The sequence below is a fragment of the Pempheris klunzingeri genome, chromosome 22 (assembly GCF_042242105.1).
Source record: "Pempheris klunzingeri isolate RE-2024b chromosome 22, fPemKlu1.hap1, whole genome shotgun sequence".
Taxonomy (NCBI): Eukaryota; Metazoa; Chordata; class Actinopteri; order Acropomatiformes; family Pempheridae; genus Pempheris; species Pempheris klunzingeri.
In genome coordinates this window covers 18,452,186-18,472,532 of record NC_092033.1, presented here as the reverse complement: position 1 = coordinate 18,472,532, position 20,347 = coordinate 18,452,186, and the positions used below count along the sequence as shown (strand labels likewise).

The 20,347-nt window shown below is 44.5% G+C and overlaps 35 non-coding genes across 35 annotated transcripts; all 35 read left to right on the top strand.

The window, feature by feature from the left end:
* The first annotated feature begins 280 nt into the window (after positions 1–280).
* Positions 281–352, top strand: trnae-cuc (transfer RNA glutamic acid (anticodon CUC)). Its single transcript has one exon. It is a non-coding gene; the product is annotated as a tRNA-Glu (tRNA).
* A 354-nt stretch (positions 353–706) lies between these two features.
* On the top strand, positions 707–778 carry trnae-cuc (transfer RNA glutamic acid (anticodon CUC)). The gene has a single exon. It is a non-coding gene; the product is annotated as a tRNA-Glu (tRNA).
* A 346-nt stretch (positions 779–1,124) lies between these two features.
* trnae-cuc (transfer RNA glutamic acid (anticodon CUC)) lies at positions 1,125–1,196 on the top strand. The gene has a single exon. It is a non-coding gene; the product is annotated as a tRNA-Glu (tRNA).
* Positions 1,197–1,550: 354 nt separating this feature from the next.
* Positions 1,551–1,622, top strand: trnae-uuc (transfer RNA glutamic acid (anticodon UUC)). Its single transcript has one exon. It is a non-coding gene; the product is annotated as a tRNA-Glu (tRNA).
* A 752-nt stretch (positions 1,623–2,374) lies between these two features.
* Positions 2,375–2,446, top strand: trnae-cuc (transfer RNA glutamic acid (anticodon CUC)). Its single transcript has one exon. It is a non-coding gene; the product is annotated as a tRNA-Glu (tRNA).
* Positions 2,447–2,800: 354 nt separating this feature from the next.
* trnae-cuc (transfer RNA glutamic acid (anticodon CUC)) lies at positions 2,801–2,872 on the top strand. Its single transcript has one exon. It is a non-coding gene; the product is annotated as a tRNA-Glu (tRNA).
* Positions 2,873–3,226: 354 nt separating this feature from the next.
* Positions 3,227–3,298, top strand: trnae-uuc (transfer RNA glutamic acid (anticodon UUC)). Its single transcript has one exon. It is a non-coding gene; the product is annotated as a tRNA-Glu (tRNA).
* A 752-nt stretch (positions 3,299–4,050) lies between these two features.
* trnae-cuc (transfer RNA glutamic acid (anticodon CUC)) lies at positions 4,051–4,122 on the top strand. Its single transcript has one exon. It is a non-coding gene; the product is annotated as a tRNA-Glu (tRNA).
* A 354-nt stretch (positions 4,123–4,476) lies between these two features.
* On the top strand, positions 4,477–4,548 carry trnae-cuc (transfer RNA glutamic acid (anticodon CUC)). Its single transcript has one exon. It is a non-coding gene; the product is annotated as a tRNA-Glu (tRNA).
* A 346-nt stretch (positions 4,549–4,894) lies between these two features.
* On the top strand, positions 4,895–4,966 carry trnae-cuc (transfer RNA glutamic acid (anticodon CUC)). Its single transcript has one exon. It is a non-coding gene; the product is annotated as a tRNA-Glu (tRNA).
* A 354-nt stretch (positions 4,967–5,320) lies between these two features.
* trnae-uuc (transfer RNA glutamic acid (anticodon UUC)) lies at positions 5,321–5,392 on the top strand. The gene has a single exon. It is a non-coding gene; the product is annotated as a tRNA-Glu (tRNA).
* A 752-nt stretch (positions 5,393–6,144) lies between these two features.
* trnae-cuc (transfer RNA glutamic acid (anticodon CUC)) lies at positions 6,145–6,216 on the top strand. The gene has a single exon. It is a non-coding gene; the product is annotated as a tRNA-Glu (tRNA).
* A 354-nt stretch (positions 6,217–6,570) lies between these two features.
* Positions 6,571–6,642, top strand: trnae-cuc (transfer RNA glutamic acid (anticodon CUC)). The gene has a single exon. It is a non-coding gene; the product is annotated as a tRNA-Glu (tRNA).
* Positions 6,643–6,996: 354 nt separating this feature from the next.
* trnae-uuc (transfer RNA glutamic acid (anticodon UUC)) lies at positions 6,997–7,068 on the top strand. The gene has a single exon. It is a non-coding gene; the product is annotated as a tRNA-Glu (tRNA).
* A 752-nt stretch (positions 7,069–7,820) lies between these two features.
* On the top strand, positions 7,821–7,892 carry trnae-cuc (transfer RNA glutamic acid (anticodon CUC)). Its single transcript has one exon. It is a non-coding gene; the product is annotated as a tRNA-Glu (tRNA).
* A 354-nt stretch (positions 7,893–8,246) lies between these two features.
* trnae-cuc (transfer RNA glutamic acid (anticodon CUC)) lies at positions 8,247–8,318 on the top strand. The gene has a single exon. It is a non-coding gene; the product is annotated as a tRNA-Glu (tRNA).
* Positions 8,319–8,672: 354 nt separating this feature from the next.
* trnae-uuc (transfer RNA glutamic acid (anticodon UUC)) lies at positions 8,673–8,744 on the top strand. The gene has a single exon. It is a non-coding gene; the product is annotated as a tRNA-Glu (tRNA).
* Positions 8,745–9,496: 752 nt separating this feature from the next.
* Positions 9,497–9,568, top strand: trnae-cuc (transfer RNA glutamic acid (anticodon CUC)). The gene has a single exon. It is a non-coding gene; the product is annotated as a tRNA-Glu (tRNA).
* Positions 9,569–10,320: 752 nt separating this feature from the next.
* On the top strand, positions 10,321–10,392 carry trnae-cuc (transfer RNA glutamic acid (anticodon CUC)). The gene has a single exon. It is a non-coding gene; the product is annotated as a tRNA-Glu (tRNA).
* Positions 10,393–10,746: 354 nt separating this feature from the next.
* trnae-uuc (transfer RNA glutamic acid (anticodon UUC)) lies at positions 10,747–10,818 on the top strand. Its single transcript has one exon. It is a non-coding gene; the product is annotated as a tRNA-Glu (tRNA).
* Positions 10,819–11,570: 752 nt separating this feature from the next.
* trnae-cuc (transfer RNA glutamic acid (anticodon CUC)) lies at positions 11,571–11,642 on the top strand. Its single transcript has one exon. It is a non-coding gene; the product is annotated as a tRNA-Glu (tRNA).
* Positions 11,643–11,996: 354 nt separating this feature from the next.
* trnae-cuc (transfer RNA glutamic acid (anticodon CUC)) lies at positions 11,997–12,068 on the top strand. The gene has a single exon. It is a non-coding gene; the product is annotated as a tRNA-Glu (tRNA).
* Positions 12,069–12,414: 346 nt separating this feature from the next.
* On the top strand, positions 12,415–12,486 carry trnae-uuc (transfer RNA glutamic acid (anticodon UUC)). The gene has a single exon. It is a non-coding gene; the product is annotated as a tRNA-Glu (tRNA).
* Positions 12,487–13,238: 752 nt separating this feature from the next.
* On the top strand, positions 13,239–13,310 carry trnae-cuc (transfer RNA glutamic acid (anticodon CUC)). Its single transcript has one exon. It is a non-coding gene; the product is annotated as a tRNA-Glu (tRNA).
* A 354-nt stretch (positions 13,311–13,664) lies between these two features.
* trnae-cuc (transfer RNA glutamic acid (anticodon CUC)) lies at positions 13,665–13,736 on the top strand. The gene has a single exon. It is a non-coding gene; the product is annotated as a tRNA-Glu (tRNA).
* A 354-nt stretch (positions 13,737–14,090) lies between these two features.
* trnae-uuc (transfer RNA glutamic acid (anticodon UUC)) lies at positions 14,091–14,162 on the top strand. Its single transcript has one exon. It is a non-coding gene; the product is annotated as a tRNA-Glu (tRNA).
* A 354-nt stretch (positions 14,163–14,516) lies between these two features.
* trnae-cuc (transfer RNA glutamic acid (anticodon CUC)) lies at positions 14,517–14,588 on the top strand. The gene has a single exon. It is a non-coding gene; the product is annotated as a tRNA-Glu (tRNA).
* Positions 14,589–15,738: 1,150 nt separating this feature from the next.
* On the top strand, positions 15,739–15,810 carry trnae-cuc (transfer RNA glutamic acid (anticodon CUC)). The gene has a single exon. It is a non-coding gene; the product is annotated as a tRNA-Glu (tRNA).
* Positions 15,811–16,164: 354 nt separating this feature from the next.
* Positions 16,165–16,236, top strand: trnae-uuc (transfer RNA glutamic acid (anticodon UUC)). Its single transcript has one exon. It is a non-coding gene; the product is annotated as a tRNA-Glu (tRNA).
* A 752-nt stretch (positions 16,237–16,988) lies between these two features.
* On the top strand, positions 16,989–17,060 carry trnae-cuc (transfer RNA glutamic acid (anticodon CUC)). The gene has a single exon. It is a non-coding gene; the product is annotated as a tRNA-Glu (tRNA).
* Positions 17,061–17,414: 354 nt separating this feature from the next.
* On the top strand, positions 17,415–17,486 carry trnae-uuc (transfer RNA glutamic acid (anticodon UUC)). The gene has a single exon. It is a non-coding gene; the product is annotated as a tRNA-Glu (tRNA).
* Positions 17,487–18,238: 752 nt separating this feature from the next.
* Positions 18,239–18,310, top strand: trnae-cuc (transfer RNA glutamic acid (anticodon CUC)). The gene has a single exon. It is a non-coding gene; the product is annotated as a tRNA-Glu (tRNA).
* A 354-nt stretch (positions 18,311–18,664) lies between these two features.
* trnae-uuc (transfer RNA glutamic acid (anticodon UUC)) lies at positions 18,665–18,736 on the top strand. Its single transcript has one exon. It is a non-coding gene; the product is annotated as a tRNA-Glu (tRNA).
* Positions 18,737–19,090: 354 nt separating this feature from the next.
* On the top strand, positions 19,091–19,162 carry trnae-cuc (transfer RNA glutamic acid (anticodon CUC)). Its single transcript has one exon. It is a non-coding gene; the product is annotated as a tRNA-Glu (tRNA).
* Positions 19,163–19,896: 734 nt separating this feature from the next.
* trnae-uuc (transfer RNA glutamic acid (anticodon UUC)) lies at positions 19,897–19,968 on the top strand. The gene has a single exon. It is a non-coding gene; the product is annotated as a tRNA-Glu (tRNA).
* The last annotated feature ends 379 nt before the right edge of the window (positions 19,969–20,347 follow it).

The following is a 20,347-nucleotide window of genomic DNA, read 5'->3' as shown; positions in this document are numbered from 1 at the left end:
AAAGTTGTTTCAGTAAGACTGAATAACCTTTCTAAAGGAACTGCAAGCAGCCCAAGTTTCTGAATTATCGCATCCGTCAAGTGCCACTGACGGCTTGTCCAAAAGTCTGTGACAATGTGTTTTACTATTTTCAAAAGACTGAATAATTTGTCATCAAAGCACATTAAATTGCTTGTGGCAAAGAAGAGTTTATGAAGGTGAGACAAACAAGGAAGCCAAGCTTTAGGGAGGGTGATCATTTTTCATTCACTTTAGCGTCCTCAGGAAGCACATCAGCTCCTCCCTGATGGTCTAGTGGCTAGGATTCGGCGCTCTCACCGCCGCGGCCCGGGTTCGATTCCCGGTCAGGGAATGTGGCTTTAGCTGTCTCATGAACTTGTACCTGAGCTCGGTCTTCTAGCCAAGAAGTACCAGAACAAAGGTTGGAAAGTTGTTTCAGTAAGACTGAATAACCTTTCTAAAGGAACTGCAAGCAGCCCAAGTTTCTGAATTATCGCTTCTGTCAAGTGCCCCTGACGGCTTGTCCCAAAGTCTGTGACAATATGTTTTACTATTTTCAAAAGACTGTATAATTTGTCATCAAAGCACATTAAATTGCTTGTGGCAAAGAAGAGTTTATGAAGTTGAGACAAACAAGGAAGCCAAGCTTTAGGGAGGGTGATCATTTTTTATTCACTTTAGCGTCCTCAGGAAGCACATCAGCTCCTCCCTGATGGTCTAGTGGCTAGGATTCGGCGCTCTCACCGCCGCGGCCCGGGTTCGATTCCCGGTCAGGGAATGCGGCTTTAGCTGTCTCATGAACTTGTACCTGAGGTCGGTCTTCTAGCCAAGAAGTACCAGAACAAAGGTTGGAAAGTTGTTTCAGTAAGACTGAATAACCTTTCTAAAGGAACTGCAAACAGCCCAAGTTTCTGAATTATCTCACCTTGTTATCTCGCTTGTCCAAAAGTCTGTGACAATGTGTTTTACTGTTTTCAAAAGACTGAATAATTTGTCATCAAAGCACATTAAATTGCTTGTGGCAAAGAAGAGTTTATGAAGGTGAGACAAACAAGGAAGCCAAGCTTTAGGGAGGGTGATCATTTTTCATTCACTTTAGCGTCCTCAGGAAGCACATCAGCTCCTCCCTGATGGTCTAGTGGCTAGGATTCGGCGCTCTCACCGCCGCGGCCCGGGTTCGATTCCCGGTCAGGGAATGTGGCTTTAGCTGTCTCATGAACTTGTACCTGAGCTCGGTCTTCTAGCCAAGAAGTACCAGAACAAAGGTTGGAAAGTTGTTTCAGTAAGAATGAATAACCTTTCTAAAGGAACTGCAAGCAGCCCAAGTTTCTGAATTATCTCACCCGTCAAGTGCCACTGACGGCTTGTCCAAAAGTCTGTGACAATGTGTTTTACTGTTTTCAAAAGACTGAATAATTTGTCATCAAAGCACATTAAATTGCTTGTGGCAAAGAAGAGTTTATTCAGGTGAGACAAACAAGGAAGCCAAGCTTTAGGGAGGGTGATCATTTTTCATTCACGTTAGCGTCCTCAAGAAGCACATTAGCTCCTCCCTGATGGTCTAGTGGCTAGGATTCGGCGCTTTCACCGCCGCGGCCCGGGTTCGATTCCCGGTCAGGGAATGTGGCTTTAGCTGTCTCATGAACTTGTACCTGAGGTCGGTCTTCTAGCCAAGAAGTACCAGAACAAAGGTTGGAAAGTTGTTTCAGTAAGACTGAATAACCTTTCTAAAGGAACTGCAAGCAGCCCAAGTTTCTGAATTATCGCTTCTGTCAAGTGCCCCTGATGGCTTGTCCAAAAGTCTGTGACAATATGTTTTACTATTTTCAAAAGACTGTATAATTTGTCATCAAAGCACATTAAATTGCTTGTGGCAAAGAAGAGTTTATGAAGGTGAGACAAACAAGGAAGCCAAGCTTTAGGGAGGGTGATCATTTTTCATTCACTTTAGCGTCCTCAGGAAGCACATCAGCTCCTCCCTGATGGTCTAGTGGCTAGGATTCGATTCCCGGTCAGGGAATGTGGCTTTAGCTGTCTCATGAACTTGTACCTGAGGTCGGTCTTCTAGCCAAGAAGTACCAGAACAAAGGTTGGAAAGTTGTTTCAGTAAGACTGAATAACCTTTCTAAAGGAACTGCAAGCAGCCCAAGTTTCTGAATTATCGCATCCGTCAAGTGCCACTGACGGCTTGTCCAAAAGTCTGTGACAATGTGTTTTACTATTTTCAAAAGACTGAATAATTTGTCATCAAAGCACATTAAATTGCTTGTGGCAAAGAAGAGTTTATGAAGGTGAGACAAACAAGGAAGCCAAGCTTTAGGGAGGGTGATCATTTTTCATTCACTTTAGCGTCCTCAGGAAGCACATCAGCTCCTCCCTGATGGTCTAGTGGCTAGGATTCGGCGCTCTCACCGCCGCGGCCCGGGTTCGATTCCCGGTCAGGGAATGTGGCTTTAGCTGTGTCATGAACTTGTACCTGAGCTCGGTCTTCTAGCCAAGAAGTACCAGAACAAAGGTTGGAAAGTTGTTTCAGTAAGACTGAATAACCTTTCTAAAGGAACTGCAAGCAGCCCAAGTTTCTGAATTATCGCTTCTGTCAAGTGCCCCTGACGGCTTGTCCCAAAGTCTGTGACAATATGTTTTACTATTTTCAAAAGACTGTATAATTTGTCATCAAAGCACATTAAATTGCTTGTGGCAAAGAAGAGTTTATGAAGTTGAGACAAACAAGGAAGCCAAGCTTTAGGGAGGGTGATCATTTTTCATTCACTTTAGCGTCCTCAGGAAGCACATCAGCTCCTCCCTGATGGTCTAGTGGCTAGGATTCGGCGCTCTCACCGCCGCGGCCCGGGTTCGATTCCCGGTCAGGGAATGTGGCTTTAGCTGTCTCATGAACTTGTACCTGAGCTCGGTCTTCTAGCCAAGAAGTACCAGAACAAAGGTTGGAAAGTTGTTTCAGTAAGACTGAATAACCTTTCTAAAGGAACTGCAAGCAGCCCAAGTTTCTGAATTATCTCACCCGTCAAGTGCCACTGACGGCTTGTCCAAAAGTCTGTGACAATGTGTTTTACTGTTTTCAAAAGACTGAATAATTTGTCATCAAAGCACATTAAATTGCTTGTGGCAAAGAAGAGTTTATTCAGGTGAGACAAACAAGGAAGCCAAGCTTTAGGGAGGGTGATCATTTTTCATTCACGTTAGCGTCCTCAAGAAGCACATTAGCTCCTCCCTGATGGTCTAGTGGCTAGGATTCGGCGCTTTCACCGCCGCGGCCCGGGTTCGATTCCCGGTCAGGGAATGTGGCTTTAGCTGTCTCATGAACTTGTACCTGAGGTCGGTCTTCTAGCCAAGAAGTACCAGAACAAAGGTTGGAAAGTTGTTTCAGTAAGACTGAATAACCTTTCTAAAGGAACTGCAAGCAGCCCAAGTTTCTGAATTATCGCTTCTGTCAAGTGCCCCTGATGGCTTGTCCAAAAGTCTGTGACAATATGTTTTACTATTTTCAAAAGACTGTATAATTTGTCATCAAAGCACATTAAATTGCTTGTGGCAAAGAAGAGTTTATGAAGGTGAGACAAACAAGGAAGCCAAGCTTTAGGGAGGGTGATCATTTTTCATTCACTTTAGCGTCCTCAGGAAGCACATCAGCTCCTCCCTGATGGTCTAGTGGCTAGGATTCGATTCCCGGTCAGGGAATGTGGCTTTAGCTGTCTCATGAACTTGTACCTGAGGTCGGTCTTCTAGCCAAGAAGTACCAGAACAAAGGTTGGAAAGTTGTTTCAGTAAGACTGAATAACCTTTCTAAAGGAACTGCAAGCAGCCCAAGTTTCTGAATTATCGCATCCGTCAAGTGCCACTGACGGCTTGTCCAAAAGTCTGTGACAATGTGTTTTACTATTTTCAAAAGACTGAATAATTTGTCATCAAAGCACATTAAATTGCTTGTGGCAAAGAAGAGTTTATGAAGGTGAGACAAACAAGGAAGCCAAGCTTTAGGGAGGGTGATCATTTTTCATTCACTTTAGCGTCCTCAGGAAGCACATCAGCTCCTCCCTGATGGTCTAGTGGCTAGGATTCGGCGCTCTCACCGCCGCGGCCCGGGTTCGATTCCCGGTCAGGGAATGTGGCTTTAGCTGTCTCATGAACTTGTACCTGAGCTCGGTCTTCTAGCCAAGAAGTACCAGAACAAAGGTTGGAAAGTTGTTTCAGTAAGACTGAATAACCTTTCTAAAGGAACTGCAAGCAGCCCAAGTTTCTGAATTATCGCTTCTGTCAAGTGCCCCTGACGGCTTGTCCCAAAGTCTGTGACAATATGTTTTACTATTTTCAAAAGACTGTATAATTTGTCATCAAAGCACATTAAATTGCTTGTGGCAAAGAAGAGTTTATGAAGTTGAGACAAACAAGGAAGCCAAGCTTTAGGGAGGGTGATCATTTTTCATTCACTTTAGCGTCCTCAGGAAGCACATCAGCTCCTCCCTGATGGTCTAGTGGCTAGGATTCGGCGCTCTCACCGCCGCGGCCCGGGTTCGATTCCCGGTCAGGGAATGCGGCTTTAGCTGTCTCATGAACTTGTACCTGAGGTCGGTCTTCTAGCCAAGAAGTACCAGAACAAAGGTTGGAAAGTTGTTTCAGTAAGACTGAATAACCTTTCTAAAGGAACTGCAAACAGCCCAAGTTTCTGAATTATCTCACCTTGTTATCTCGCTTGTCCAAAAGTCTGTGACAATGTGTTTTACTGTTTTCAAAAGACTGAATAATTTGTCATCAAAGCACATTAAATTGCTTGTGGCAAAGAAGAGTTTATGAAGGTGAGACAAACAAGGAAGCCAAGCTTTAGGGAGGGTGATCATTTTTCATTCACTTTAGCGTCCTCAGGAAGCACATCAGCTCCTCCCTGATGGTCTAGTGGCTAGGATTCGGCGCTCTCACCGCCGCGGCCCGGGTTCGATTCCCGGTCAGGGAATGTGGCTTTAGCTGTCTCATGAACTTGTACCTGAGCTCGGTCTTCTAGCCAAGAAGTACCAGAACAAAGGTTGGAAAGTTGTTTCAGTAAGACTGAATAACCTTTCTAAAGGAACTGCAAGCAGCCCAAGTCTCCGAATTATCGCATCCGTCAAGTGCCACTGACGGTTTATCCAAAAGTCTGTGACAATGTGTTTTACTATTTTCAAAAGACTGAATAATTTGTCATCAAAGCACATTAAATTGCTTGTGGCAAAGAAGAGTTTATTCAGGTGAGACAAACAAGGAAGCCAAGCTTTAGGGAGGGTGATCATTTTTCATTCACGTTAGCGTCCTCAAGAAGCACATTAGCTCCTCCCTGATGGTCTAGTGGCTAGGATTCGGCGCTTTCACCGCCGCGGCCCGGGTTCGATTCCCGGTCAGGGAATGTGGCTTTAGCTGTCTCATGAACTTGTACCTGAGGTCGGTCTTCTAGCCAAGAAGTACCAGAACAAAGGTTGGAAAGTTGTTTCAGTAAGACTGAATAACCTTTCTAAAGGAACTGCAAGCAGCCCAAGTTTCTGAATTATCGCTTCTGTCAAGTGCCCCTGATGGCTTGTCCAAAAGTCTGTGACAATATGTTTTACTATTTTCAAAAGACTGTATAATTTGTCATCAAAGCACATTAAATTGCTTGTGGCAAAGAAGAGTTTATGAAGGTGAGACAAACAAGGAAGCCAAGCTTTAGGGAGGGTGATCATTTTTCATTCACTTTAGCGTCCTCAGGAAGCACATCAGCTCCTCCCTGATGGTCTAGTGGCTAGGATTCGATTCCCGGTCAGGGAATGTGGCTTTAGCTGTCTCATGAACTTGTACCTGAGGTCGGTCTTCTAGCCAAGAAGTACCAGAACAAAGGTTGGAAAGTTGTTTCAGTAAGACTGAATAACCTTTCTAAAGGAACTGCAAGCAGCCCAAGTTTCTGAATTATCGCATCCGTCAAGTGCCACTGACGGCTTGTCCAAAAGTCTGTGACAATGTGTTTTACTATTTTCAAAAGACTGAATAATTTGTCATCAAAGCACATTAAATTGCTTGTGGCAAAGAAGAGTTTATGAAGGTGAGACAAACAAGGAAGCCAAGCTTTAGGGAGGGTGATCATTTTTCATTCACTTTAGCGTCCTCAGGAAGCACATCAGCTCCTCCCTGATGGTCTAGTGGCTAGGATTCGGCGCTCTCACCGCCGCGGCCCGGGTTCGATTCCCGGTCAGGGAATGTGGCTTTAGCTGTGTCATGAACTTGTACCTGAGCTCGGTCTTCTAGCCAAGAAGTACCAGAACAAAGGTTGGAAAGTTGTTTCAGTAAGACTGAATAACCTTTCTAAAGGAACTGCAAGCAGCCCAAGTTTCTGAATTATCGCTTCTGTCAAGTGCCCCTGACGGCTTGTCCCAAAGTCTGTGACAATATGTTTTACTATTTTCAAAAGACTGTATAATTTGTCATCAAAGCACATTAAATTGCTTGTGGCAAAGAAGAGTTTATGAAGTTGAGACAAACAAGGAAGCCAAGCTTTAGGGAGGGTGATCATTTTTCATTCACTTTAGCGTCCTCAGGAAGCACATCAGCTCCTCCCTGATGGTCTAGTGGCTAGGATTCGGCGCTCTCACCGCCGCGGCCCGGGTTCGATTCCCGGTCAGGGAATGTGGCTTTAGCTGTCTCATGAACTTGTACCTGAGCTCGGTCTTCTAGCCAAGAAGTACCAGAACAAAGGTTGGAAAGTTGTTTCAGTAAGAATGAATAACCTTTCTAAAGGAACTGCAAGCAGCCCAAGTTTCTGAATTATCTCACCCGTCAAGTGCCACTGACGGCTTGTCCAAAAGTCTGTGACAATGTGTTTTACTGTTTTCAAAAGACTGAATAATTTGTCATCAAAGCACATTAAATTGCTTGTGGCAAAGAAGAGTTTATTCAGGTGAGACAAACAAGGAAGCCAAGCTTTAGGGAGGGTGATCATTTTTCATTCACGTTAGCGTCCTCAAGAAGCACATTAGCTCCTCCCTGATGGTCTAGTGGCTAGGATTCGGCGCTTTCACCGCCGCGGCCCGGGTTCGATTCCCGGTCAGGGAATGTGGCTTTAGCTGTCTCATGAACTTGTACCTGAGGTCGGTCTTCTAGCCAAGAAGTACCAGAACAAAGGTTGGAAAGTTGTTTCAGTAAGACTGAATAACCTTTCTAAAGGAACTGCAAGCAGCCCAAGTTTCTGAATTATCGCTTCTGTCAAGTGCCCCTGATGGCTTGTCCAAAAGTCTGTGACAATATGTTTTACTATTTTCAAAAGACTGTATAATTTGTCATCAAAGCACATTAAATTGCTTGTGGCAAAGAAGAGTTTATGAAGGTGAGACAAACAAGGAAGCCAAGCTTTAGGGAGGGTGATCATTTTTCATTCACTTTAGCGTCCTCAGGAAGCACATCAGCTCCTCCCTGATGGTCTAGTGGCTAGGATTCGATTCCCGGTCAGGGAATGTGGCTTTAGCTGTCTCATGAACTTGTACCTGAGGTCGGTCTTCTAGCCAAGAAGTACCAGAACAAAGGTTGGAAAGTTGTTTCAGTAAGACTGAATAACCTTTCTAAAGGAACTGCAAGCAGCCCAAGTTTCTGAATTATCGCATCCGTCAAGTGCCACTGACGGCTTGTCCAAAAGTCTGTGACAATGTGTTTTACTATTTTCAAAAGACTGAATAATTTGTCATCAAAGCACATTAAATTGCTTGTGGCAAAGAAGAGTTTATGAAGGTGAGACAAACAAGGAAGCCAAGCTTTAGGGAGGGTGATCATTTTTCATTCACTTTAGCGTCCTCAGGAAGCACATCAGCTCCTCCCTGATGGTCTAGTGGCTAGGATTCGGCGCTCTCACCGCCGCGGCCCGGGTTCGATTCCCGGTCAGGGAATGTGGCTTTAGCTGTGTCATGAACTTGTACCTGAGCTCGGTCTTCTAGCCAAGAAGTACCAGAACAAAGGTTGGAAAGTTGTTTCAGTAAGACTGAATAACCTTTCTAAAGGAACTGCAAGCAGCCCAAGTTTCTGAATTATCGCTTCTGTCAAGTGCCCCTGACGGCTTGTCCCAAAGTCTGTGACAATATGTTTTACTATTTTCAAAAGACTGTATAATTTGTCATCAAAGCACATTAAATTGCTTGTGGCAAAGAAGAGTTTATGAAGTTGAGACAAACAAGGAAGCCAAGCTTTAGGGAGGGTGATCATTTTTCATTCACTTTAGCGTCCTCAGGAAGCACATCAGCTCCTCCCTGATGGTCTAGTGGCTAGGATTCGGCGCTCTCACCGCCGCGGCCCGGGTTCGATTCCCGGTCAGGGAATGTGGCTTTAGCTGTCTCATGAACTTGTACCTGAGCTCGGTCTTCTAGCCAAGAAGTACCAGAACAAAGGTTGGAAAGTTGTTTCAGTAAGAATGAATAACCTTTCTAAAGGAACTGCAAGCAGCCCAAGTTTCTGAATTATCTCACCCGTCAAGTGCCACTGACGGCTTGTCCAAAAGTCTGTGACAATGTGTTTTACTGTTTTCAAAAGACTGAATAATTTGTCATCAAAGCACATTAAATTGCTTGTGGCAAAGAAGAGTTTATTCAGGTGAGACAAACAAGGAAGCCAAGCTTTAGGGAGGGTGATCATTTTTCATTCACGTTAGCGTCCTCAAGAAGCACATTAGCTCCTCCCTGATGGTCTAGTGGCTAGGATTCGGCGCTTTCACCGCCGCGGCCCGGGTTCGATTCCCGGTCAGGGAATGTGGCTTTAGCTGTCTCATGAACTTGTACCTGAGGTCGGTCTTCTAGCCAAGAAGTACCAGAACAAAGGTTGGAAAGTTGTTTCAGTAAGACTGAATAACCTTTCTAAAGGAACTGCAAGCAGCCCAAGTTTCTGAATTATCGCTTCTGTCAAGTGCCCCTGATGGCTTGTCCAAAAGTCTGTGACAATATGTTTTACTATTTTCAAAAGACTGTATAATTTGTCATCAAAGCACATTAAATTGCTTGTGGCAAAGAAGAGTTTATGAAGGTGAGACAAACAAGGAAGCCAAGCTTTAGGGAGGGTGATCATTTTTCATTCACTTTAGCGTCCTCAGGAAGCACATCAGCTCCTCCCTGATGGTCTAGTGGCTAGGATTCGATTCCCGGTCAGGGAATGTGGCTTTAGCTGTCTCATGAACTTGTACCTGAGGTCGGTCTTCTAGCCAAGAAGTACCAGAACAAAGGTTGGAAAGTTGTTTCAGTAAGACTGAATAACCTTTCTAAAGGAACTGCAAGCAGCCCAAGTTTCTGAATTATCGCATCCGTCAAGTGCCACTGACGGCTTGTCCAAAAGTCTGTGACAATGTGTTTTACTATTTTCAAAAGACTGAATAATTTGTCATCAAAGCACATTAAATTGCTTGTGGCAAAGAAGAGTTTATGAAGGTGAGACAAACAAGGAAGCCAAGCTTTAGGGAGGGTGATCATTTTTCATTCACTTTAGCGTCCTCAGGAAGCACATCAGCTCCTCCCTGATGGTCTAGTGGCTAGGATTCGGCGCTCTCACCGCCGCGGCCCGGGTTCGATTCCCGGTCAGGGAATGTGGCTTTAGCTGTCTCATGAACTTGTACCTGAGCTCGGTCTTCTAGCCAAGAAGTACCAGAACAAAGGTTGGAAAGTTGTTTCAGTAAGACTGAATAACCTTTCTAAAGGAACTGCAAGCAGCCCAAGTCTCCGAATTATCGCATCCGTCAAGTGCCACTGACGGTTTATCCAAAGGTCTGTGACAATGTGTTTTACTATTTTCAAAAGACTGAATAATTTGTCATCAAAGCACATTAAATTGCTTGTGGCAAAGAAGAGTTTATGAAGGTGAGACAAACAAGGAAGCCAAGCTTTAGGGAGGGTGATCATTTTTCATTCACTTTAGCGTCCTCAGGAAGCACATCAGCTCCTCCCTGATGGTCTAGTGGCTAGGATTCGATTCCCGGTCAGGGAATGTGGCTTTAGCTGTCTCATGAACTTGTACCTGAGGTCGGTCTTCTAGCCAAGAAGTACCAGAACAAAGGTTGGAAAGTTGTTTCAGTAAGACTGAATAACCTTTCTAAAGGAACTGCAAGCAGCCCAAGTTTCTGAATTATCGCATCCGTCAAGTGCCACTGACGGCTTGTCCAAAAGTCTGTGACAATGTGTTTTACTATTTTCAAAAGACTGAATAATTTGTCATCAAAGCACATTAAATTGCTTGTGGCAAAGAAGAGTTTATGAAGGTGAGACAAACAAGGAAGCCAAGCTTTAGGGAGGGTGATCATTTTTCATTCACTTTAGCGTCCTCAGGAAGCACATCAGCTCCTCCCTGATGGTCTAGTGGCTAGGATTCGGCGCTCTCACCGCCGCGGCCCGGGTTCGATTCCCGGTCAGGGAATGTGGCTTTAGCTGTCTCATGAACTTGTACCTGAGCTCGGTCTTCTAGCCAAGAAGTACCAGAACAAAGGTTGGAAAGTTGTTTCAGTAAGAATGAATAACCTTTCTAAAGGAACTGCAAGCAGCCCAAGTTTCTGAATTATCTCACCCGTCAAGTGCCACTGACGGCTTGTCCAAAAGTCTGTGACAATGTGTTTTACTGTTTTCAAAAGACTGAATAATTTGTCATCAAAGCACATTAAATTGCTTGTGGCAAAGAAGAGTTTATTCAGGTGAGACAAACAAGGAAGCCAAGCTTTAGGGAGGGTGATCATTTTTCATTCACGTTAGCGTCCTCAAGAAGCACATTAGCTCCTCCCTGATGGTCTAGTGGCTAGGATTCGGCGCTTTCACCGCCGCGGCCCGGGTTCGATTCCCGGTCAGGGAATGTGGCTTTAGCTGTCTCATGAACTTGTACCTGAGGTCGGTCTTCTAGCCAAGAAGTACCAGAACAAAGGTTGGAAAGTTGTTTCAGTAAGACTGAATAACCTTTCTAAAGGAACTGCAAGCAGCCCAAGTTTCTGAATTATCGCTTCTGTCAAGTGCCCCTGATGGCTTGTCCAAAAGTCTGTGACAATATGTTTTACTATTTTCAAAAGACTGTATAATTTGTCATCAAAGCACATTAAATTGCTTGTGGCAAAGAAGAGTTTATGAAGGTGAGACAAACAAGGAAGCCAAGCTTTAGGGAGGGTGATCATTTTTCATTCACTTTAGCGTCCTCAGGAAGCACATCAGCTCCTCCCTGATGGTCTAGTGGCTAGGATTCGATTCCCGGTCAGGGAATGTGGCTTTAGCTGTCTCATGAACTTGTACCTGAGGTCGGTCTTCTAGCCAAGAAGTACCAGAACAAAGGTTGGAAAGTTGTTTCAGTAAGACTGAATAACCTTTCTAAAGGAACTGCAAGCAGCCCAAGTTTCTGAATTATCGCATCCGTCAAGTGCCACTGACGGCTTGTCCAAAAGTCTGTGACAATGTGTTTTACTATTTTCAAAAGACTGAATAATTTGTCATCAAAGCACATTAAATTGCTTGTGGCAAAGAAGAGTTTATGAAGGTGAGACAAACAAGGAAGCCAAGCTTTAGGGAGGGTGATCATTTTTCATTCACTTTAGCGTCCTCAGGAAGCACATCAGCTCCTCCCTGATGGTCTAGTGGCTAGGATTCGGCGCTCTCACCGCCGCGGCCCGGGTTCGATTCCCGGTCAGGGAATGTGGCTTTAGCTGTCTCATGAACTTGTACCTGAGCTCGGTCTTCTAGCCAAGAAGTACCAGAACAAAGGTTGGAAAGTTGTTTCAGTAAGACTGAATAACCTTTCTAAAGGAACTGCAAGCAGCCCAAGTTTCTGAATTATCGCTTCTGTCAAGTGCCCCTGACGGCTTGTCCCAAAGTCTGTGACAATATGTTTTACTATTTTCAAAAGACTGTATAATTTGTCATCAAAGCACATTAAATTGCTTGTGGCAAAGAAGAGTTTATGAAGTTGAGACAAACAAGGAAGCCAAGCTTTAGGGAGGGTGATCATTTTTCATTCACTTTAGCGTCCTCAGGAAGCACATCAGCTCCTCCCTGATGGTCTAGTGGCTAGGATTCGGCGCTCTCACCGCCGCGGCCCGGGTTCGATTCCCGGTCAGGGAATGTGGCTTTAGCTGTCTCATGAACTTGTACCTGAGGTCGGTCTTCTAGCCAAGAAGTACCAGAACAAAGGTTGGAAAGTTGTTTCAGTAAGACTGAATAACCTTTCTAAAGGAACTGCAAACAGCCCAAGTTTCTGAATTATCTCACCTTGTTATCTCGCTTGTCCAAAAGTCTGTGACAATGTGTTTTACTGTTTTCAAAAGACTGAATAATTTGTCATCAAAGCACATTAAATTGCTTGTGGCAAAGAAGAGTTTATTCAGGTGAGACAAACAAGGAAGCCAAGCTTTAGGGAGGGTGATCATTTTTCATTCACGTTAGCGTCCTCAAGAAGCACATTAGCTCCTCCCTGATGGTCTAGTGGCTAGGATTCGGCGCTTTCACTGCCGCGGCCCGGGTTCGATTCCCGGTCAGGGAATGTGGCTTTAGCTGTCTCATGAACTTGTACCTGAGGTCGGTCTTCTAGCCAAGAAGTACCAGAACAAAGGTTGGAAAGTTGTTTCAGTAAGACTGAATAACCTTTCTAAAGGAACTGCAAGCAGCCCAAGTTTCTGAATTATCGCTTCTGTCAAGTGCCCCTGATGGCTTGTCCAAAAGTCTGTGACAATATGTTTTACTATTTTCAAAAGACTGTATAATTTGTCATCAAAGCACATTAAATTGCTTGTGGCAAAGAAGAGTTTATGAAGGTGAGACAAACAAGGAAGCCAAGCTTTAGGGAGGGTGATCATTTTTCATTCACTTTAGCGTCCTCAGGAAGCACATCAGCTCCTCCCTGATGGTCTAGTGGCTAGGATTCGATTCCCGGTCAGGGAATGTGGCTTTAGCTGTCTCATGAACTTGTACCTGAGGTCGGTCTTCTAGCCAAGAAGTACCAGAACAAAGGTTGGAAAGTTGTTTCAGTAAGACTGAATAACCTTTCTAAAGGAACTGCAAGCAGCCCAAGTTTCTGAATTATCGCATCCGTCAAGTGCCACTGACGGCTTGTCCAAAAGTCTGTGACAATGTGTTTTACTATTTTCAAAAGACTGAATAATTTGTCATCAAAGCACATTAAATTGCTTGTGGCAAAGAAGAGTTTATGAAGGTGAGACAAACAAGGAAGCCAAGCTTTAGGGAGGGTGATCATTTTTCATTCACTTTAGCGTCCTCAGGAAGCACATCAGCTCCTCCCTGATGGTCTAGTGGCTAGGATTCGGCGCTCTCACCGCCGCGGCCCGGGTTCGATTCCCGGTCAGGGAATGCGGCTTTAGCTGTCTCATGAACTTGTACCTGAGCTCGGTCTTCTAGCCAAGAAGTACCAGAACAAAGGTTGGAAAGTTGTTTCAGTAAGACTGAATAACCTTTCTAAAGGAACTGCAAGCAGCCCAAGTTTCTGAATTATCGCTTCTGTCAAGTGCCCCTGACGGCTTCTCCCAAAGTCTGTGACAATATGTTTTACTATTTTCAAAAGACTGTATAATTTGTCATCAAAGCACATTAAATTGCTTGTGGCAAAGAAGAGTTTATGAAGTTGAGACAAACAAGGAAGCCAAGCTTTAGGGAGGGTGATCATTTTTCATTCACTTTAGCGTCCTCAGGAAGCACATCAGCTCCTCCCTGATGGTCTAGTGGCTAGGATTCGGCGCTCTCACCGCCGCGGCCAGGGTTCGATTCCCGGTCAGGGAATGTGGCTTTAGCTGTCTCATGAACTTGTACCTGAGGTCGGTCTTCTAGCCAAGAAGTACCAGAACAAAGGTTGGAAAGTTGTTTCAGTAAGACTGAATAACCTTTCTAAAGGAACTGCAAACAGCCCAAGTTTCTGAATTATCTCACCCGTCAAGTGCCACTGACGGCTTGTCCAAAAGTCTGTGACAATGTGTTTTACTGTTTTCAAAAGACTGAATAATTTGTCATCAAAGCACATTAAATTGCTTGTGGCAAAGAAGAGTTTATTCAGGTGAGACAAACAAGGAAGCCAAGCTTTAGGGAGGGTGATCATTTTTCATTCACGTTAGCGTCCTCAAGAAGCACATCAGCTCCTCCCTGATGGTCTAGTGGCTAGGATTCGGCGCTTTCACCGCCGCGGCCCGGGTTCGATTCCCGGTCAGGTAATGTGGCTTTAGCTGTCTCATGAACTTGTACCTGAGGTCGGTCTTCTAGCCAAGAAGTACCAGAACAAAGGTTGGAAAGTTGTTTCAGTAAGACTGAATAACCTTTCTAAAGGAACTGCAAGCAGCCCAAGTTTCTGAATTATCGCATCCGTCAAGTGCCACTGACGGCTTGTCCAAAAGTCTGTGACAATGTGTTTTACTATTTTCAAAAGACTGAATAATTTGTCATCAAAGCACATTAAATTGCTTGTGGCAAAGAAGAGTTTATGAAGGTGAGACAAACAAGGAAGCCAAGCTTTAGGGAGGGTGATCATTTTTCATTCACTTTAGCGTCCTCAGGAAGCACATCAGCTCCTCCCTGATGGTCTAGTGGCTAGGATTCGGCGCTCTCACCGCCGCGGCCCGGGTTCGATTCCCGGTCAGGGAATGTGGCTTTAGCTGTCTCATGAACTTGTACCTGAGCTCGGTCTTCTAGCCAAGAAGTACCAGAACAAAGGTTGGAAAGTTGTTTCAGTAAGACTGAATAACCTTTCTAAAGGAACTGCAAGCAGCCCAAGTTTCTGAATTATCGCTTCTGTCAAGTGCCCCTGACGGCTTGTCCAAAAGTCTGTGACAATATGTTTTACTATTTTCAAAAGACTGTATAATTTGTCATCAAAGCACATTAAATTGCTTGTGGCAAAGAAGAGTTTATGAAGGTGAGACAAACAAGGAAGCCAAGCTTTAGGGAGGGTGATCATTTTTCATTCACTTTAGCGTCCTCAGGAAGCACATCAGTTCCTCCCTGATGGTCTAGTGGCTAGGATTCGATTCCCGGTCAGGGAATGTGGCTTTAGCTGTCTCATGAACTTGTACCTGAGGTCGGTCTTCTAGCCAAGAAGTACCAGAACAAAGGTTGGAAAGTTGTTTCAGTAAGACTGAATAACCTTTCTAAAGGAACTGCAAGCAGCCCAAGTTTCTGAATTATCGCTTCTGTCAAGTGCCCCTGATGGCTTGTCCAAAAGTCTGTGACAATATGTTTTACTATTTTCAAAAGACTGTATAATTTGTCATCAAAGCACATTAAATTGCTTGTGGCAAAGAAGAGTTTATGAAGGTGAGACAAACAAGGAAGCCAAGCTTTAGGGAGGGTGATCATTTTTCATTCACTTTAGCGTCCTCAGGAAGCACATCAGCTCCTCCCTGATGGTCTAGTGGCTAGGATTCGATTCCCGGTCAGGGAATGTGGCTTTAGCTGTCTCATGAACTTGTACCTGAGCTCGGTCTTCTAGCCAAGAAGTACCAGAACAAAGGTTGGAAAGTTGTTTCAGTAAGACTGAATAACCTTTCTAAAGGAACTGCAAGCAGCCCAAGTTTCTGAATTATCGCATCCGTCAAGTGCCACTGACGGCTTGTCCAAAAGTCTGTGACAATGTGTTTTACTATTTTCAAAAGACTGAATAATTTGTCATCAAAGCACATTAAATTGCTTGTGGCAAAGAAGAGTTTATGAAGGTGAGACAAACAAGGAAGCCAAGCTTTAGGGAGGGTGATCATTTTTCACTCACTTTAGCGTCCTCAGGAAGCACATCAGCTCCTCCCTGATGGTCTAGTGGCTAGGATTCGGCGCTCTCACCGCCGCGGCCAGGGTTCGATTCCCGGTCAGGGAATGTGGCTTTAGCTGTCTCATGAACTTGTACCTGAGGTCGGTCTTCTAGCCAAGAAGTACCAGAACAAAGGTTGGAAAGTTGTTTCAGTAAGACTGAATAACCTTTCTAAAGGAACTGCAAGCAGCCCAAGTTTCTGAATTATCGCTTCTGTCAAGTGCCCCTGACGGCTTGTCCAAAAGTCTGTGACAATATGTTTTACTATTTTCAAAAGACTGAATAATTTGTCATCAAAGCACATTAAATTGCTTGTGGCAAAGAAGAGTTTATTCAGGTGAGACAAACAAGGAAGCCAAGCTTTAGGGAGGGTGATCATTTTTCATTCACGTTAGCGTCCTCAAGAAGCACATCAGCTCCTCCCTGATGGTCTAGTGGCTAGGATTCGGCGCTTTCACCGCCGCGGCCCGGGTTCGATTCCCGGTCAGGGAATGTGGCTTTAGCTGTCTCATGAACTTGTACCTGAGGTCGGTCTTCTAGCCAAGAAGTACCAGAACAAAGGTTGGAAAGTTGTTTCAGTAAGACTGAATAACCTTTCTAAAGGAACTGCAAGCAGCCCAAGTTTCTGAATTATCGCTTCTGTCAAGTGCCCCTGATGGCTTGTCCAAAAGTCTGTGACAATATGTTTTACTATTTTCAAAAGACTGTATAATTTGTCATCAAAGCACATTAAATTGCTTGTGGCAAAGAAGAGTTTATGAAGGTGAGACAAACAAGGAAGCCAAGCTTTAGGGAGGGTGATCATTTTTCATTCACTTTAGCGTCCTCAGGAAGCACATCAGCTCCTCCCTGATGGTCTAGTGGCTAGGATTCGATTCCCGGTCAGGGAATGTGGCTTTAGCTGTCTCATGAACTTGTACCTGAGCTCGGTCTTCTAGCCAAGAAGTACCAGAACAAAGGTTGGAAAGTTGTTTCAGTAAGACTGAATAACCTTTCTAAAGGAACTGCAAGCAGCCCAAGTTTCTGAATTATCGCATCCGTCAAGTGCCACTGACGGCTTGTCCAAAAGTCTGTGACAATGTGTTTTACTATTTTCAAAAGACTGAATAATTTGTCATCAAAGCACATTAAATTGCTTGTGGCAAAGAAGAGTTTATGAAGGTGAGACAAACAAGGAAGCCAAGCTTTAGGGAGGGTGATCATTTTTCACTCACTTTAGCGTCCTCAGGAAGCACATCAGCTCCTCCCTGATGGTCTAGTGGCTAGGATTCGGCGCTCTCACCGCCGCGGCCCGGGTTCGATTCCCGGTCAGGGAATGTGGCTTTAGCTGTCTCATGAACTTGTACCTGAGCTCGGTCTTCTAGCCAAGAAGTACCAGAACAAAGGTTGGAAAGTTGTTTCAGTAAGACTGAATAACCTTTCTAAAGGAACTGCAAGCAGCCCAAGTTTCTGAATTATCGCTTCTGTCAAGTGCCCCTGACGGCTTGTCCAAAAGTCTGTGACAATATGTTTTACTATTTTCAAAAGACTGAATAATTTGTCATCAAAGCACATTAAATTGCTTGTGGCAAAGAAGAGTTTATTCAGGTGAGACAAACAAGGAAGCCAAGCTTTAGGGAGGGTGATCATTTTTCATTCACGTTAGCGTCCTCAAGAAGCACATCAGCTCCTCCCTGATGGTCTAGTGGCTAGGATTCGGCGCTTTCACCGCCGCGGCCCGGGTTCGATTCCCGGTCAGGGAATGTGGCTTTAGCTGTCTCATGAACTTGTACCTGAGGTCGGTCTTCTAGCCAAGAAGTACCAGAACAAAGGTTGGAAAGTTGTTTCAGTAAGACTGAATAACCTTTCTAAAGGAACTGCAAGCAGCCCAAGTTTCTGAATTATCGCTTCTGTCAAGTGCCCCTGATGGCTTGTCCAAAAGTCTGTGACAATATGTTTTACTATTTTCAAAAGACTGTATAATTTGTCATCAAAGCACATTAAATTGCTTGTGGCAAAGAAGAGTTTATGAAGGTGAGACAAACAAGGAAGCCAAGCTTTAGGGAGGGTGATCATTTTTCATTCACTTTAGCGTCCTCAGGAAGCACATCAGCTCCTCCCTGATGGTCTAGTGGCTAGGATTCGATTCCCGGTCAGGGAATGTGGCTTTAGCTGTCTCATGAACTTGTACCTGAGCTCGGTCTTCTAGCCAAGAAGTACCAGAACAAAGGTTGGAAAGTTGTTTCAGTAAGACTGAATAACCTTTCTAAAGGAACTGCAAGCAGCCCAAGTTTCTGAATTATCGCATCCGTCAAGTGCCACTGACGGCTTGTCCAAAAGTCTGTGACAATGTGTTTTACTATTTTCAAAAGACTGAATAATTTGTCATCAAAGCACATTAAATTGCTTGTGGCAAAGAAGAGTTTATGAAGGTGAGACAAACAAGGAAGCCAAGCTTTAGGGAGGGTGATCATTTTTCACTCACTTTAGCGTCCTCAGGAAGCACATCAGCTCCTCCCTGATGGTCTAGTGGCTAGGATTCGGCGCTCTCACCGCCGCGGCCCGGGTTCGATTCCCGGTCAGGGAATGTGGCTTTAGCTGTCTCATGAACTTGTACCTGAGCTCGGTCTTCTAGCCAAGAAGTACCAGAACAAAGGTTGGAAAGTTGTTTCAGTAAGACTGAATAACCTTTCTAAAGGAACTGCAAGCAGCCCAAGTTTCTGAATTATCTCACCCGTCAAGTGCCACTGACGGCTTGTCCAAAAGTCTGTGACAATGTGTTTTACTGTTTTCAAAAGACTGAATAATTTGTCATCAAAGCACATTAAATTGCTTGTGGCAAAGAAGAGTTTATGAAGGTGAGACAAACAAGGAAGCCAAGCTTTAGGGAGGGTGATCATTTTTCATTCACGTTAGCGTCCTCAAGAAGCACATCAGCTCCTCCCTGATGGTCTAGTGGCTAGGATTCGGCGCTTTCACCGCCGCGGCCTGGGTTCGATTCCCGGTCAGGGAATGTGGCTTTAGCTGTCTCATGAACTTGTACCTGAGGTCGGTCTTCTAGCCAAGAAGTACCAGAACAAAGGTTGGAAAGTTGTTTCAGTAAGACTGAATAACCTTTCTAAAGGAACTGCAAGCAGCCCAAGTTTCTGAATTATCGCATCCGTCAAGTGCCACTGACGGCTTGTCCAAAAGTCTGTGACAATGTGTTTTACTATTTTCAAAAGACTGAATAATTTGTCATCAAAGCACATTAAATTGCTTGTGGCAAAGAAGAGTTTATGAAGGTGAGACAAACAAGGAAGCCAAGCTTTAGGGAGGGTGATCATTTTTCACTCACTTTAGCGTCCTCAGGAAGTACATCAGCTCCTCCCTGATGGTCTAGTGGCTAGGATTCGGCGCTCTCACCGCCGCGGCCCGGGTTCGATTCCCGGTCAGGGAATGTGGCTTTAGCTGTCTCATGAACTTGTACCTGAGCTCGGTCTTCTAGCCAAGAAGTACCAGAACAAAGGTTGGAAAGTTGTTTCAGTAAGACTGAATAACCTTTCTAAAGGAACTGCAAGCAGCCCAAGTTTCTGAATTATCGCTTCTGTCAAGTGCCCCTGACGGCTTGTCCAAAAGTCTGTGACAATATGTTTTACTATTTTCAAAAGACTGTATAATTTGTCATCAAAGCACATTAAATTGCTTGTGGCAAAGAAGAGTTTATGAAGGTGAGACAAACAAGGAAGCCAAGCTTTAGGGAGGGTGATCATTTTTCATTCACTTTAGCGTCCTCAGGAAGCACATCAGCTCCTGCCTGATGGTCTAGTGGCTAGGATTCGGCGCTCTCACCGCCGCATGAACTTGTACCTGAGCTCGGTCTTCTAGCCAAGAAGTACCAGAACAAAGGTTGGAAAGTTGTTTCAGTAAGACTGAATAACCTTTCTAAAGGAACTGCAAGCAGCCCAAGTTTCTGAATTATCTCACCCGTCAAGTGCCACTGACGGCTTGTCCAAAAGTCTGTGACAATGTGTTTTACTGTTTTCAAAAGACTGAATAATTTGTCATCAAAGCACATTAAATTGCTTGTGGCAAAGAAGAGTTTATGAAGGTGAGACAAACAAGGAAGCCAAGCTTTAGGGAGGGTGATCATTTTTCATTCACGTTAGCGTCCTCAAGAAGCACATCAGCTCCTCCCTGATGGTCTAGTGGCTAGGATTCGGCGCTTTCACCGCCGCGGCCCGGGTTCGATTCCCGGTCAGGGAATGTGGCTTTAGCTGTCTCATGAACTTGTACCTGAGGTCGGTCTTCTAGCCAAGAAGTACCAGAACAAAGGTTGGAAAGTTGTTTCAGTAAGACTGAATAACCTTTCTAAAGGAACTGCAAGCAGCCCAAGTTTCTGAATTATCGCATCCGTCAAGTGCCACTGACGGCTTGTCCAAAAGTCTGTGACAATGTGTTTTACTATTTTCAAAAGACTGAATAATTTGTCATCAAAGCACATTAAATTGCTTGTGGCAAAGAAGAGTTTATGAAGGTGAGACAAACAAGGAAGCCAAGCTTTAGACTTTAGACTTTAGACTTTAGACTTTAGACTTCTTTATTTTATCCCCCATAGGGGGAAATTTTCTTGTTACAGCAGCAA